The sequence below is a fragment of the Amphimedon queenslandica genome, unplaced genomic scaffold, assembly GCF_000090795.2.
Source record: "Amphimedon queenslandica unplaced genomic scaffold, v1.1 AMPQUscaffold_13369, whole genome shotgun sequence".
NCBI lineage: Eukaryota > Metazoa > Porifera > Demospongiae > Haplosclerida > Niphatidae > Amphimedon > Amphimedon queenslandica.
The window spans coordinates 13,831-29,542 of record NW_003546395.1 but is presented as its reverse complement, the minus strand read 5'-3'; the positions used below and the strand labels follow the sequence as shown (position 1 = coordinate 29,542).

Sequence of the window (15,712 nt, the reverse complement as noted above, 5' to 3'; positions counted from 1 at the left end):
AATTACGTTGTTATGATTCTGTTAGTTTAATTATATTCATGATGACCACGTGCGCATAAATTAAAATGGCGTCAAACCACAAACCCACAAGGTGCCTGCAGCTGGATTTTGTCTTCCATTTTGTTCTTTGTCCTTGCTCCTTTTTGAAAAGTCATTTACAATCCTTGACCCAAGCACAAAGGAATGATGTAAAGGCCAACTTGAGCAGCTCTCTGGTATAAAAGATTTCAGTGTTGATAGAAGAAGATGAAAGAAAGAAGAAAAAGTCTGAAGAATTTTGCAAAAAATTTGAATTTGGGCAGGCTATTCTCCAGAAAAGCTCCCACTACATTACAGTCCACTTTAAAGGTACCAGGAGAATCGCTCAGTGGAGGAGAGCTCATCTAAGCCATTTATAAGGCTGTACCACGTAAGATAAAAGAGTTGTAAGTGTTTGAAAATCATAAAAACGGCCGCCATCTTGAAAAATCAACCTCAATCCTACATATAGGCTACCGCCTATATAATAATGTATAAGCATCTGTGGCTGTCCTAGTATACTTTAGTAATGTTCACTTTCAATGGGGAATCTATGCAACTTCTCGTGTCCGTAAAGCGTACCGTTATTGTGTAGACTGAATACTACAGCTCTTACATGTTTTGTTTGCTATACATGTACATGTATGTCATTTTGTGATGTGATAATAAAGCATGTTGTATGTATCTTAGAAGTGTCAATTATGACATTCAATTAATTTTTAGGTCAACTCCAATCACCAATGTTGAAAGGAGTTGTATGTTGTATGTTAGCAGTATACTTGTATGAGTAACATCATAGCATTACTAAGTAGGATTCACCCTAAAACAATATAGCTCCCACAACTTTTGAAGCCTTGCTAAACCAGGAAACGGGCTACTGTGCTTACCAGACTTCTTAGGAGACCTAATCTTGACCAGAGGACTTCATTGGTACCATTAGTGTGGCTCTAAACCTTGTATGAGTGGAAAGTCAAAAATCGGCAAAACGACCACATGGCAGTGAACTTCAGTCCACTTTCTTCATCTTCGTCTCCTGTCAATCCAGTTGATGTGTATGTCAATCTTGGCTGGTACTAAATGCTATTTTTATACCATTCTGCTCCAACAGTACATGCGCAGGTCCATGCATGTCCCATCAAATCATTCTCCCAGAAAGGTAGAAGTGGGCACTATGGGTCTGCTGGATCACTCATACTTATCTTGTGCTGCTATTTTGTTAATCAAAGCAGCGTGTGGTGCAAAATTATCAAGCCCTTTTTGTCTTAAGCCCATGCAGATATTCAGGGTGATTTAAAACCTTTTAGAAAAAAGAGCTTGGGCTTGTACTTAGTTGTATATTCCTCAGCTTGGGCTGAACCCTTAAAGCCCAGGTGTTTTTTCATTTGTCATGATCCCCTCATTATCAGTAATCATTACACAATAATATGTGTATGTGTGGACAATTCGAGAGACAATTAAAATACCGTATAGGTAGAAAATTTTGAGGGCATAAAATTTTGTGTTTTAGTGAAAAGCTCTTAATTCTTTAATTTCGAGGGGGTTAAATTTCGCGTTTTTGCACGTGCACTTGCAGTAAGTCATTGATTTTATGTGCTGTGCATGCGCAGTGAGCATTTTCGTGGTATTAATTTTTGTTGTTGAGAAGTCAACCACAAAATCCGTGAAATTTAATACCCCATGAAATTTTATACCCATACAGTAGTAGTCCACACTACATTTAGTGAGCTCATTACTAATGGAACCAAAACAACTGCAATTTATGTTTATTAATCATTTAAGGAAGGCTTGTAAAGGAATATAAGTACATTTGATAAAGAGCTTGAGCTTGTAATTGAGCCCAAAAGAGATTTTTGTAACTGCCTGTTTGATGAAGGTCTTGGGCTTTTACTTAAGCTCTTTCATAGCGTAATTGACAAAACTCTGATTGGGGTGTGGCCACCCATGCAAACTCAGGTCTCAGAACTGACAAAGCAAGTAATTTTTTATATCTAGCTATGCTTGAATGAACTACAATACTTAGTGTAGGTTCCAGGCTTCCAGTTCCAGGTATGCAATCTTGGTGATAATTATTACAACCTGGGGGCATAGCCCCTAGGTCGTCCTATAATTGATTTCACCAACAGCTATACGTATATATATATTTGTATGCTAACACTTACATTTCTTCTATACATGTTGTATTGGAGAAATAACAAGCCTTAGAAACCAGCTGCCCACACTCGAGCTCTATTACGTAAGTGGTTGTGGCCATGGCAAACAAAATGGTTGTTTGCACACAGGACAAAGTTATGAGCTTTCTAACAGCAAGAAAACATAGATACTGTCTAAAGTCTTTTCTAGAAGCATTAGAAGGTAGAGAAAACCTCCATAAGTCTTAATAAAAACCCATGCAGCTGTACATGCAAGGTGATAAAAACAATTATAGGAATATTTTACACTGTTACGCTTCCTTTTATTAAATATGCGATCTACAAATTGTATTTTAAAAACACAAACAATAATTAATTATTGTTATACAATGATCATGAATCATGAACAACAATCAATGGGACAGGATTGCAGTACTTTCACTGCTTCTTGAACAAGAACACATGTTGAGATTATTATTATTATTATACTTCAGTGTGTTTGACTAAACACTGATCAGTATAGAATTCCTTCAGCATAACTATTTACCACAATAAATGGCAATGGACACTATCTAAAAGAATATTACAAATACCGTATAGCTAGAAATTTTTGTGGCCTAAAATTTCTGCAAATTGCCAAAGAATGGCCTTTGCAGATTTTATTTTTGCAAATTTACTTGATTACACTAATGATCAATGGCGGCTCTTCACTACTTACCAGAACTATATCTGATGATGACACAAAGCTCCATTAGGATATTAAGCAAGATAGGATTATTCTTTGACGCTGCTTAAAATACCAGGAACACGCCATGTGCTTCACTATAATTACACTGAGAAAAAGCATGGTGAGCCACACCTTTTAATTTACCTATTTTTTGAGGATTTAAATTTTACGAATTTTATCAAATTCACAAAATTTGCAAAAATTTTGGGCCATAGAAAGTTCTAGCTATACGGTATTATAAAAAACAAGATTAAGTAGGAATCCAAACAACCAATGAAAATACAAAATAAAAATCCTTCTCTCATAATGCAAATTTTTCGCTACGTGGCAAGGTGATCCATAATTTCTTAAATAATAACATTGAAAGTACAATGTAGAGTAGAATTTGCATCACAGGAGTAGGATTTTCATTTTGTATTTCTGTTGGTCGTTCGGAATCCTACTTATATTAATCTTGTTTTTTTTATTATTTTATATTTTGTACATGTCCTTGGCAGGTTATAGGGACAACAGACACTGTAATATCTTTGTCAATATTAATGCATAAGAAATGAAACACTTAGTTTCATAGCTACATTACTTGTCGTATACATGAGTAAAGCATGATTATCTCCCAGTGTTCCTCAATTCTGCTACAGATTGAATGATGTAATTTACTTGTATTTTGCAGAGAATGTGTCTGTCAAGGTCAGAAGCCAAAAGCAAGTAATGTCTGTTGAAGCAAAGACACCACCTCTAGAAAGTCTTAGCAATGAAGTTGCTAGGAATGGATCAGTTGATAAGGAGAATACCATGCCATCTGCATTTTCTGAGGAGGAGGCAGTAACAATTGAACATGACTTACCAGTGATAGAATACGTGGCCCCTGAGGATAGTAAGTACAGTATATATTTACATGGTAGTATATGCACTTTATGCTGATTTAGAAAGGGATACTATTTTCTGTCTACAACGATATGTATCCATGTAGAGTAACGGCTTATTAAGAGCCGCCAGGTACTAAAGTCCATTTGCATTCACCTAAGCCCTCATTTTCTTCCTATAAAAATTTTGACTTGCAATTAAGTTTTATAATTATTGTAATACATGTGCATTCCTCTCCCTTTGTCCCATTTACCTTAGTACTAAAGAAGCAAGTTGACGGCAGGTTATAGGAATAATGGCAGACACTGTAATGCCTCTGTCAATATTAATGGCTAAAAAAATCAAACATCATTAGTCTCGTAACCTGCAAGTACAGCCATACTTTTCACAGCATTACTACATTGTGTTTATTATTATTATTGGGTGGGGTCTGTATACACTTCTTGAAATGCAGATAGACTTTAGTATTTTGAATCCATGTGTGTGATAGCAACTTTGCTCGCATTAATTTTTTACAATAACTCCTGGATTTAGGACCAGGATTTGTTTTGTGTAGTTTATAGTATGTACTTAATTTTATGTATTACCTGATTTGTTGTACTGAAGGTGATTGTGATGAGTTGGACTATTTCAAATGGTTAAAGGTTTATTTTCAACGGATATAATAGTAGATGAAGGAATATCAAACCCACATGTGGAAGTGTCAACACCGGAGGAAGTTACAGACACTTCTAGTAAGTACAACTATTTTATCGGTGTTGTGATAAAAGTTTTTTTTACAAGTGTTACAGTTTTGGTGTCCTGAGACTGGTCTTGAGATTGAAGAAATTCCTTATGACCTTTTTTTAACACTGAAAATAACTAATATATACATAATATTTTGATTCATCATGATACTGAATGATGAAATCAATGATACTTTAGTTTAATGATATTTGAAATGATCGTAAAATGATAATTAATACTTCAACAACAGCTCTAAAGTCATAAGAACTCCTTGTGGTCTTACTTGGACAATCTCAAGCTACATTATAAATATACTTAATTGGTTTTGAGAGACTCTCATCTCCTTATTCATGGCTTCCTTCCACTTTTAAAGGTTGTGCAATGGGCTGTCCCTGTTTGTCATTGTTGTCTTCCGTTCCTGTTGCACTTGAAGCCTCAAACTGGACAGTTTGGTGTCCGTGATGGCCCGAAACTTGATTGTATCTGGACCAAGTATAGTAGTTTCTTTCAACTCAAGACTATAGATTTTCACGAGACTAGATGTCATCGGGGATACTCAACGTGATTGTGACACAGAGGACACTACTGCACAGCTAAAGTAAGTATATGACGAGACCTTCAAAGCACAAGTGCTCCTTATCATTCAGGAATTGAAGAGGTTGCAAAGAGGCTAAACATTAGAGTGAAGAAAGTGAAGGTCAGCGTGCTCAACACTGCATGTACCTGAATGTGGGAATTGGCTTTAAACTGAATTTTTTCATAGTTATAATTGGCTTTTGTATCTATTTAATTTTGAGTATTCTACTTGATTGATTAATTGAAGTTTTAACTGCCCAGTACTATATTATAAATTACAATGCTTATATAGGCATTATAATCATGTTTTGGAGACAAATCATTTTAGCATCAAAATTATGTTATAACAGCACGCTAGTTTATCTGTGAGCTGTACTGTAACTGTTCATTGTATATGGTGTATTGGATGGAACTGGGTTGTAGCCGTCACCTAAAAAACTGCTACTGTAAAAGCTCTGCTGTGCTGTATTCCTCCAAGATATAAATTATATTGTATATGCAGTAACCAATGTACTGAACTAAAAAGTGACAACAGTATCTTGTGGCAAAAAGGTATAGATCTACTGGTATTTAGTGCAACTAGTATTACTATGATACTATGTTAAAAGCAATAGGTATATGCATGTATTGTCATACTGGAACATAATAAACTGTTATACTCATTTTACATGTCACCATTAAGTTACTTTTTTACCCACACATGCAGTTTTAAGGCAGATGCACCTTAGGAATGCATCTTTTCAAACATGATTTAATCTGAATATTTCATTTTAGGACTTGGGGCAGAGTCCTTTCTTTCAATAAATATGTCTTGCTGAATTTCAAAATGAGTATGCATTTGAATGCCTCATTATACAATTGTACTCACCCCACCCTATAATTTGTTAAGTAAATTGTTTGATTTAAATAGCATTAATCATAATGCATAATTCATTGGCATTACATTAGTTGCTATAATAATATGTAAAACATGAATGCTTTGATTGAAAGCGGTAAGTACATAACAAAAGTGCTTCACCACTGACTTGTTTTTAAATTAAAATACCAATGTACTCATCCCAAGTCTGCTTGTGTTTGACTTGTACTGAAGCATTTTTTGTGTCAATGCTTTAAAGACAGTATACATGTACTCAATACACAAATTTAATATTTGCCATTTTCATGTGCATGCAGTGTGAAAAGTAAAGATTCTTTTTATCATTATAGGCTGTTTTAATTATGCTTGATACTCATATGTGTTCTATTGTTGTATGAAGCATTTTAATATAGCATTGCTTAAGTTTTAAATGGTTTTAGCACTTTCGTAACTGTGTTTGGGCACCAGATGGCCGGCCATTCAAGTAGAGTACTTTTTGCACAAGTGATGATACTTAAATGCTTTCAGAAAACTCCAATTACTCTCAAAGTGCTTTTAAGTACTTGATGTGTACAATGTCATTAGTGATGTTCATTTCACACTTGTCCACTTAGATTCAAAATCATAATAAAATCCATAACATATAGGTACAAAAATAAAATTCACTTTGATTGTAGTATAGTGAATTAAACTGCATTAATTTGCCAAAGATATGAAAATGTATAAACAGAATCAGGGTTGGAGTCAAATACAAAGTATTGGTATTTCTACTGTACATTTGAATACTATAAAATTTTAGAGTAGTCTGATTAGAATCTAATCAATTCAAATCACCTGGAAGTAGCTTGGCTAAATCTAACTTTGATTTTGATTGAAGACGAGTGTGAATGCATGATTTGATCTACATATAGCCATCCTGGATACAATAATTGAGTGTGGAATAATCAGTAATGATTTTACTTGTCTAATAGAAGCATGACCATATCCTGTATTGAGATTATTATTTCATTCTCAGAATGTACAATTTAAATTGAAGCCGTTTTAATATAGGAAAAACAAGCAAGTTAGTTGTATAATCTATGTAGAAATTACAGCCATACTTTTCAAAATTGCATTGTGATAATTATTATTATTATTCAGTAGGGTTAATATTCACTTCTTGGGCTCAGCGAATGCAAATGGACTTTAGTTTATATAATTTATGTGTGATAGAAACTTTACTTGCATTATTTCTTTAGAAATAACTCATTGATTTAGGACTAGATTTTGTTTTAGTTACATATACATTATGTATTACCTGATTTGTTTTACTGAAGATAATTTTGAAGATCCGAAGCATTTGAACAAATAAGATGTATCTTAATTGGAAACATTAATACTGTCAGACTCATATTTTGAAGGGTTAACACCAATGGATCAAGGTTCATATATCAACAGAAACTCCTCATAAGTATACACACTGATTTGTGATAAAGGTTCTTTTTATAGGTTTGGTCTTGGTTGTCTGAGACTTGTGTTGAGCTTAAAGAAACTTTATGACCCTCAAGACTTCCTTTTTGACGTTAAAAATAATTAATATTTTAATTCATCATGATGATGAAATAATACTATAGTTTAAATGATACTTGAAATTATACTAAAATGATAATACTTAAACAGCAGCACTAAAGTCATAAAAACTTTTAAGGGTCTTACAAGGAGAATCTCAAGCAACATAGATCTACATATGATGAGGACTTCTATCACTCAGCAATTCAACTACACCATAAATTTATCTTCTTGGTTTTGAACTTGAAGCCTCAAACTGGACAGGTGACAGGAAACTCATTAACTCTAGACCAAGTAAAATAGTTTTTCAACTCAGTTTCCTTAACAATGTAAAATTTAATTTATGAGCAGCTTCAGAATAGACCTACTATTATCCAGTTATAAATCATTTCTCATTGAAAAGTCTAAAGATTCATTGTGAGAAGCTTCATTTGCCCTTTCATAATTGCCACTCTTCCTATTATGTTTCATAACCTACATAAAATAAAATTTTGTACAGGCTATAACCACATTACCTCTGGCCATAAGCATGTTCTTACATCTTTGCTTACTATGTGACAACAATTATCATTATTTTTTTAATAACATGGTGAACATTATATCATTTATTTTAATGACTAGAAAATTTAAGAAATTAAGTGCAGGGTTGAGCCTCTGTTGAATTGTCTCGTTTGAACCTATAAATCGAATTGAAACAAAACTTTGTAAGTTTGTATCACTAATATAACACAGACATATCAACCCTACACTGCAGGTATAAAATGGCCATATGTAGCACTGATGATTATTGGTTTCAATGTTTTAAATCAACACAGTTAAATTGAATGAGCATTATGCTAAATGTAGTGCATGCCTTTAGTCGGACAACTTTAACTGCATGCAGTGTAGTGTTGACATGTGGGTGTTTTAATGGTGATGTAACCCTACAGACAATCCAACAGAGGCTCAACCCTACACTGAATAATTAGAAAAAAACTGTTCTAGTTTCTACCTTTAAGAAAATGATCGGTGCTGTTTTTGTTGAGCATTAAGTTTTAGGCAGTTGTTTGGTACAATTTTCAAGAGTATTTATTAATTTTTAGCTATTTGCCTATTCCTGAGAAGTGCATGCAAGGTAGCTGAAAAGAAAGCATCCTAAACTGTCAAAAGGTAAGTAAAATAAACAATTAATTTTGTTAGAAAACAGAAATAATAATAATTAGATAACAGAAATATAACTTAATTGACAAGAGGAGTTTTAAATGTTGTATTCATTACAGGAGACCTAAAAGAAGACAAACAAGAAAGTTAAAAAATTGATTGTATTATCATAAACAAGTATCATAATATAATATTCTTGCTACAATTAAGCTATAGTCTGCTCTGGATCATTTTGATTGTGATAATACAAATAATTTTATTAGCTATAATTAGTAAGTCACATGCATGTATATGTACATGTACACACAATTATAGTCGCATGCAGTAAGTCATGAAATCATCACCACTGCATTATATTCTCTTTAGTTCAACACTTCTCCATGTATACTGTACTGGTATAGCCACTAGCCAGAACACTAATGTAGGCTTAACTGGGCCAATTTTTTCTTTTCCTGTTAAGTCTGCTGGCCAGGGTTACTAAAATCTGAGTTAAGGGACATGATGCAACTAAATCATGGATTAAAAATGTAAGCAATTAAATATGACAAAGATATTTAAGATGATGCTAAAGGCCCCGATGCACTAGGCAACATGTTGCTTGCAACATTTGTGCTTACTTTGATCTTGTAAGCAACATGTTGCCAGAAATAAAAGGCTGTTCTATTTCTGGCCTTACAAGATCAAAGCAACGCAGGAAACATGTTACCTAGTGATGGGGGCCTTCAGATTTACGCATGTGCACAAACAAAACCCGCCTTCTAACCACGTGTTTTAGTGTTTGTGTGTGACTTAGTGATGGGCGATATGGCCAATTTTCTTAATTTTCGATAACGATCGATAATTGACTTTTTGAGGAAATATCGATTATTAACGATACGATAACCACATCTTCATTTAGGGGTGTGTCAAGGGTGTGGCTAATAATTTTGGCACTGTACTGGACATGAGAGAAGATCATTTCCATGCTCTTGAGCCTTGTTTCTCTTCTTATTGGGGTAGGCTGAGGCTGAGCTAACAACTGGTCAGTTACCTCTTTCTTGCAGTTCAACAGTGCAATTACTTATTAAAATTAGTTATTTAACCTTAATAAATAGGCGTGGTCAATAGATCGATGAAAATTGCATAAAATTTTCGATAATGATTCAAATCGATTCCGTAAAGTATCGTTTATATCGATAAAGAATCGGTATATGTGACTATGAGACTCATCCTCGTGGATTGGTCCTGTCGAGGTTCCTGCTGAAGGGCACTTGGCCCTTGGGGCAGAAATACTTTTAGAATGACAAAGGCTTTATAGACGATGGAGTTACTAATGACAGCAAAATAACGGACGAGGTACTTTAAATGTACATCTACATGTATTTAAACTATATCATGAATAATTCCCTTTCATGTTTATGAGTTAATGAGGGATTAAAATCGTATAACCTCCCTGCTCCAACTAAACAAAAAATTTTAAGGTGAAATTGTTTTACAAGTAGTACATAAATTTTAGTCAGATTGTCGCTGATATATAAGTGCATAGTATGTATTGTTACTCACCTTGTGATTACCACAGTACTGTGTGGCTTTTTTAAGCCTTGTGAATTTTGTGGTGCATTTTGCATCATCATGCATATGAAAAATTAGATTTATGTGCTACCTTATTTTCTATCCCCACCAGCTTTGTCTCACCTACCAAATACTACAGACCCCTGCATCAAAATGCTGTATTCACTATAACTCTAACAACTGATTTATCAAAAATATTTCAAGTGGCATCCCAAAATATCCCATTCCACTTTTCATATTGATACTAATTATTAATTGACTCGCCGATATAGGCGGATTTACAATATTACGCTAGTCCTGACGTTACGTTGACGCTGGAATAGAATCTGGTTCTATTCCAGCGGAAAGCATGCGTCAAAAGGTCAAATCGCCCACGTTTTTGATTAAAAATTGACGGTACGCTGGCCTAATGTCATATTGTAAATCCGCCTTATAGCTTCCTGAGTAAAAATGTCCTTGAAAACTCTAGATACACTTTGCAGGAGCTCTTCCAAGTCACTGACATTTTCCAATGTGAAACATGCTTTCCTTTTAAGAACAGTCGTATAGGGCACATTGGATGCCATTACTAAATTTACTGTGCATGTGCAACTTAGTTTTTAAATCGACATGTCGTTATAAAACTGAGTTTTTCGTTACACTTGGAGTGCAATACTTAGCTATATCATTTGTGCAGTGACTACTTCTAGGTATCTTTAATGCTTGATCAGCGAGTTAACTTTAACTGCTGCAGATATTGCCAAGTTTGATAAGAACTATATGTACATGTACATGTATGTGTACATCCATTGTTCAATAAGTTTTGAGCCCCTTGCATAATGCAGTCATGCAGTATTGTTAGTCTGTCAAGATCCATTGTATGTACACTGCTTTGCTTGCTTAAGCTCGCCCACTTAATGTTCTACATTACTCTGATTATTTGTTATTACTTGATTACACACTGAGGTATACCATTTGTGATTATTATATTTTTCCTGTCTTTTATCTCCTTATCTCTTGTAGTGTTAAATTGTCATCCTTAGTTTTGATTTGATTTGTAACTTTGCCACTTACATATATAGCTGATCTAAGTGAGTTCATTTAATACTTTATCTACCGGAAGAAATGAGAGAATTGCTATTAATTATTTTTATGTTTTAGCTCTAGGTACATGTATTTCTAGCACTACATTTGTGTGGAGATTCGCTTAATGTTTGATTTCATTTTTTGTGATACAGTACTTATCAGTTTCCAATTTAAGAAGTTGATCCATCTGCTAGTAGTGTAACTACTGTGTAATCCTAACATTCAGATCAGGGCCAGTACTATGGTAAGAGTATTATACTATAAATGTACTTGTACATGTACATGTACATTGTACAGTAATGTATTGATTAAGGATGTACTGACTTGAATTGTTCAAATTGTTTCAAAACCTAGCTACACTGATATGAAATGATAAGTTAATATGCTACTAGTCAACCTAGTATTGGACGATAACAAAATTTATTGTCTGCAATTATTACACTTGGAATTAGCACAATAATTCTATTTATTGCAAAAATTATTATAATTAAATGTTACCGTATAGCCAGTAATTTTTGTGGGTCCTTTATTTCGTGGAATCTACTAAAATTTCAATTCATGGATTTTATTTTCGCGAATTCTACCAGGTGTGCCATGTAGGTACCGTATTAAATTGGTTTTCATTGTTTTTTGCAAATCAGGAAACAATCTACAAATTTTGCAATCCGCAAAAGTAACCACTTATTCAGTACTAGAATTTACTTTTTTTGATAAATAAATTAGTCTGTTAACATTAATTTGAGATAGGCAAACCTAAAAGTGACTAGAAACCTATCCTCCTTTGCTAAACAAACGCTCAGAAGGTACGCTAGTACCACATGTACTTTAGGCCAGGTTTTGATTTCGAGATTTTTTGATTGCTAAGTGGGAGTCTGGAATACATCTCATAATGAAAGGAATCGCACCTAAAAGAACCATGTAATTATGTATGTTTTTGGAACATACAGACTGCTAATAACCTATTATTGTGCCAAAGAGCAGAATCCTCAGTGTAATTTGTGTGCTGTTATACTTTGTACATGTTGAGTTCATTTTGACAATTTTGGATAATGTTAATTTAGTAGTAATGGGCAATTCTGGGTACAATCCTTCAATTCCGAATGGAATTGTACTCATATGTAAAACAAGTGGGAATTGTTTTAAACGATTCCAAATTAAGCAACCCAACCACACCTTGAATATTAATAACAGTTAATAAGTCACTAGTTATTAAAATTTATTGTTCATTATTATTGCATTTGCTTGCTGCAGCAAGCAGAACAGCACTTAGCAAAGACCTCTGCTTGCAATAAAAAGTGATTATTAATTCTTTTGGCAATGTTTGATTTCTGCTTAGATCACATGGCAGCCATTATATCAATGGAGTTGCAACAAGTTGTTGAAAGCTGGAATTGTCGGGGTATTTGAGGACTGTATTATTCTCTTTATCTCTTCTCCTTAGGTAGGATCAAGATTCTCACAAGACTATGACTTCTCTTTTTCATGAACAAGACACACTCTAATCTGAGCATGTACAATTGCAAAAATCAATAATAATGAATAATTAATTCACAACAGGAATATACAAGATAGAATAGTCTTTGTGGTCACCGACAATGCTGCTAATATGGTGGCTGCTGTTTCATTAACTTGTTGGAGTCATCTACCATGCTTTGCACATTTTCTAAATGTTGTAATTTGAACTCAATTGAGGGTGGTCCTGAGCTTTCTGCTGTACAAACAAAGTGTAAAAATATTGCAAACTTTCATCAAAGTGTTAAATTAACAGAGAAGCTAGTAGAGATCCAATGCTAACTTTCACTCCCAGAGCACAAGTTGTCAAAAGATGTTTCCACTTGTTGGAATTCTAATTACATCATGCTTGAACACTTTTACAAGCAATTTGAATTTATAACAACTACTCTCTGTTTGGTGAATCAAAGTGATCTTTGTTTGAAAGCTAAGGAGAAGGATACAATTTCTAAAGCACTACAACTATTGAAGCCCTTTTTAGAAGCCACAGAGAACATATCAGGGCAATATTTTCAATGATAGTTCCTTTAACAAGAATTCTTCAACAGCACTGTAGTTTACTTATAGAGCCAATCCTTCCTCAGTACTTGCTGGATCCCTCAACTCAGAATTGAATGACAGGTTTACAGCTATCGAGACCCACTATGTCATGGCAGTCAGTACTCTTCTCCATCCTTGTTTTAAAAATTTTCCTTTGTTGATAAAACAAAGTTACAAACAGTTGTTCCCAAACTATCAATCTGCTCAAGTGATCAGGATTCTAGGTCACCTGACATGGAAGAGGTCTCAACTGAAAGTATTTGGAACTCATTTGACCTGAAGGCTAAGGAGTCACAAGTTCATCAAACTTCTAATGTTGAGGCAACTATAGAAGTCAGGTGATATTTCGAGGAAGCTGTCATTTGTAGAAATAAAGATCCTCTTGAATGGTGGAAAGAGAACACGTGCCGTTTCCCATTCTTAAAAGTACTTGTAAGACCTTTTTTATGTATTTCAGTTTCATCTGTTCCTTCTGAAAGACTTTTTTCTTAGGCAGGAGTCCTAGTTTCTGAAAAAAGAAATTGTATCTCACCAAAGAATATGTACCTTATTTTTTTCTCAACCAGAAGTTATAATGTGTTAAGTGTTAACAGTGTTATATTATACTTAATCATTAATCTGATATTGTGTGACATATATTGTTGCTATTCAAGAGTACTAAAGACAACACATGGTTCTGTGGATGTGCAGATGTAAGTATTTGGAATCGATTGCTACTTTCTCAATTTGCCTGTTACTAATATTTAGTGACATTATAATTTAAATTTGTAATCCAAATTAACTTACCGCCCACCTGCATCCTTACCGCATGTGTGAAGAGGAACTACGGATTTAACTAGATTGACCTTACATAGTTAATTATTACAAGTTCATTTTAATAATATAAATTGTTACAAAGTCTTTTCAATTTGTTCAACAAGGTAATAATATTAGCAGAGCCTGAGGAGGAGATGCTAACTGCATAGACCAATCACAGTGAGCCACTACAGAGACACATTTACTAATTTGACTACAGTAACTTAAACTACAGCAAGCTTGAGACCTTGTTCTAGTTTTGTCATCTTTGATCTCTGTTGCCACTCGATTCTTGTAAATTGCCATGGCTAAAAAACAAGCTTCATTGCTTTCATTTGTCAGCAAGCCTTCCTAGAGGAGCAACAGTGAACCTATTTAAAAGTAAGAATTGTCTGTATAGAGCTGAAATAATACTACATATGCATACTGTTATAAGTGTTAATACTGTAATTTATACTTTTAATACATTAATCACTTGTAACTGCATCAGCTGAAGACAACTCATAATCACTGTAGTCCAGTGTAACTCGATCGGCTGCTGCCTCGTCTCCTACTTTTTCTCCTCCTTCACCTTCTCTTCCCGCTACGTCTACTACTATCACTTCTACCCCTGTCGTCAATACTGGACCAGCATCTTTGCTCTCTACATTTTCATCACAAGCTCTACCAGGAGCTATAGGGAAAAATAAAGAACGACAAGTCAGCCCAGCTTGAAAACATAGTGTACTAGCTGGTATTGCTCATATCCTTGGATGGAGTATTCTTTAGAGCATGATTGTGTATTTTGTTTTCCTTGCCATTTCTTCGGAAGCAATGATGAGAGGAGACTATGTCATGGTGGGTTTTCATATTGGAAACATGCCAAAAGAAAGAGAAGTGTACCTACAATTCACGACTCTTCACATAAACACAGAGAGGCAGTCAATTTCTTTAACATCTGCTAACCAACCTTTGCTATAGATTTCTCCATTGCCAATCAATTGATTAGTGCAAGACATGAACATGTGAACCAACAATTTGTCTTGCATCTAATGGAGGTACTGTTGTACTCTGCCCAACAGGGAATAGCATTGTGTGGCTTTTTAACCTCAAGTCTCGCCACATAGAGATCTTGAGGAATAGATTACAGAGTGGACCAAAGAGTGCCATCTTTCTTGGTCATGACTACCAGAACGCCATGTTAAAAGTACCAGCTGATAGTGTACTGGTCTATTGTTGAAGAAGTGAAAGCAGCTCACTACTTTACTGTCATTATTGACAAGACGAAGGACATAATAGAAGGGAGCAGATGGCCTTTTTACTTTGATACACTCTGAAAGGTGTCATTCGGGAGAGATTGGTGTACTGTGAAGAGATGAATGCTGCTGCTCCAACTGATGAAGCACTTCAAAATGTACATCTTCATATAAGTAATTGTGTCAGTCAGTGTTATGATGGTGCATCAGCTATGAGTGGCACACATACAGAAGTACAGACCCGAATGCAGCAGGATAATCCTCGAGCTGTTTGTGTCCACTGCCATGCTTACCAACTTAATCTAGCACTAGTTGATAGTTGTCTCATGCTTCCCATTTCTTCTCTCACCTCAAATCCGTGCCAAATAGTATACTTCTCATAAAAACAACATCAACTAAAACAGAGGGAAATAAGGTTAGTAAAGCTGAA

The 15,712-nt window shown here is 34.5% G+C and overlaps 2 long non-coding RNA genes across 3 annotated transcripts; both read left to right on the top strand.

The window, feature by feature from the left end:
• The first annotated feature begins 984 nt into the window (after positions 1–984).
• On the top strand, positions 985–4,690 carry LOC109582629 (uncharacterized). The gene is made up of 4 exons (XR_002185169.1): positions 985–1,174; positions 3,545–3,748; positions 4,345–4,472; positions 4,522–4,690. It is a non-coding gene; the product is annotated as an uncharacterized LOC109582629 (long non-coding RNA).
• A 4,984-nt stretch (positions 4,691–9,674) lies between these two features.
• Positions 9,675–14,090, top strand: LOC109582631 (uncharacterized). Of its 2 annotated transcripts, XR_002185171.1 has the most exons (5): positions 9,675–9,919; positions 11,138–11,205; positions 11,276–11,444; positions 12,642–13,684; positions 13,732–14,090. It is a non-coding gene; the product is annotated as an uncharacterized LOC109582631 (long non-coding RNA). The 2 variants fall into 2 exon arrangements; XR_002185170.1 differs by having other exon boundaries at positions 12,642–14,090.
• Positions 14,091–15,712: the final 1,622 nt, after the last annotated feature.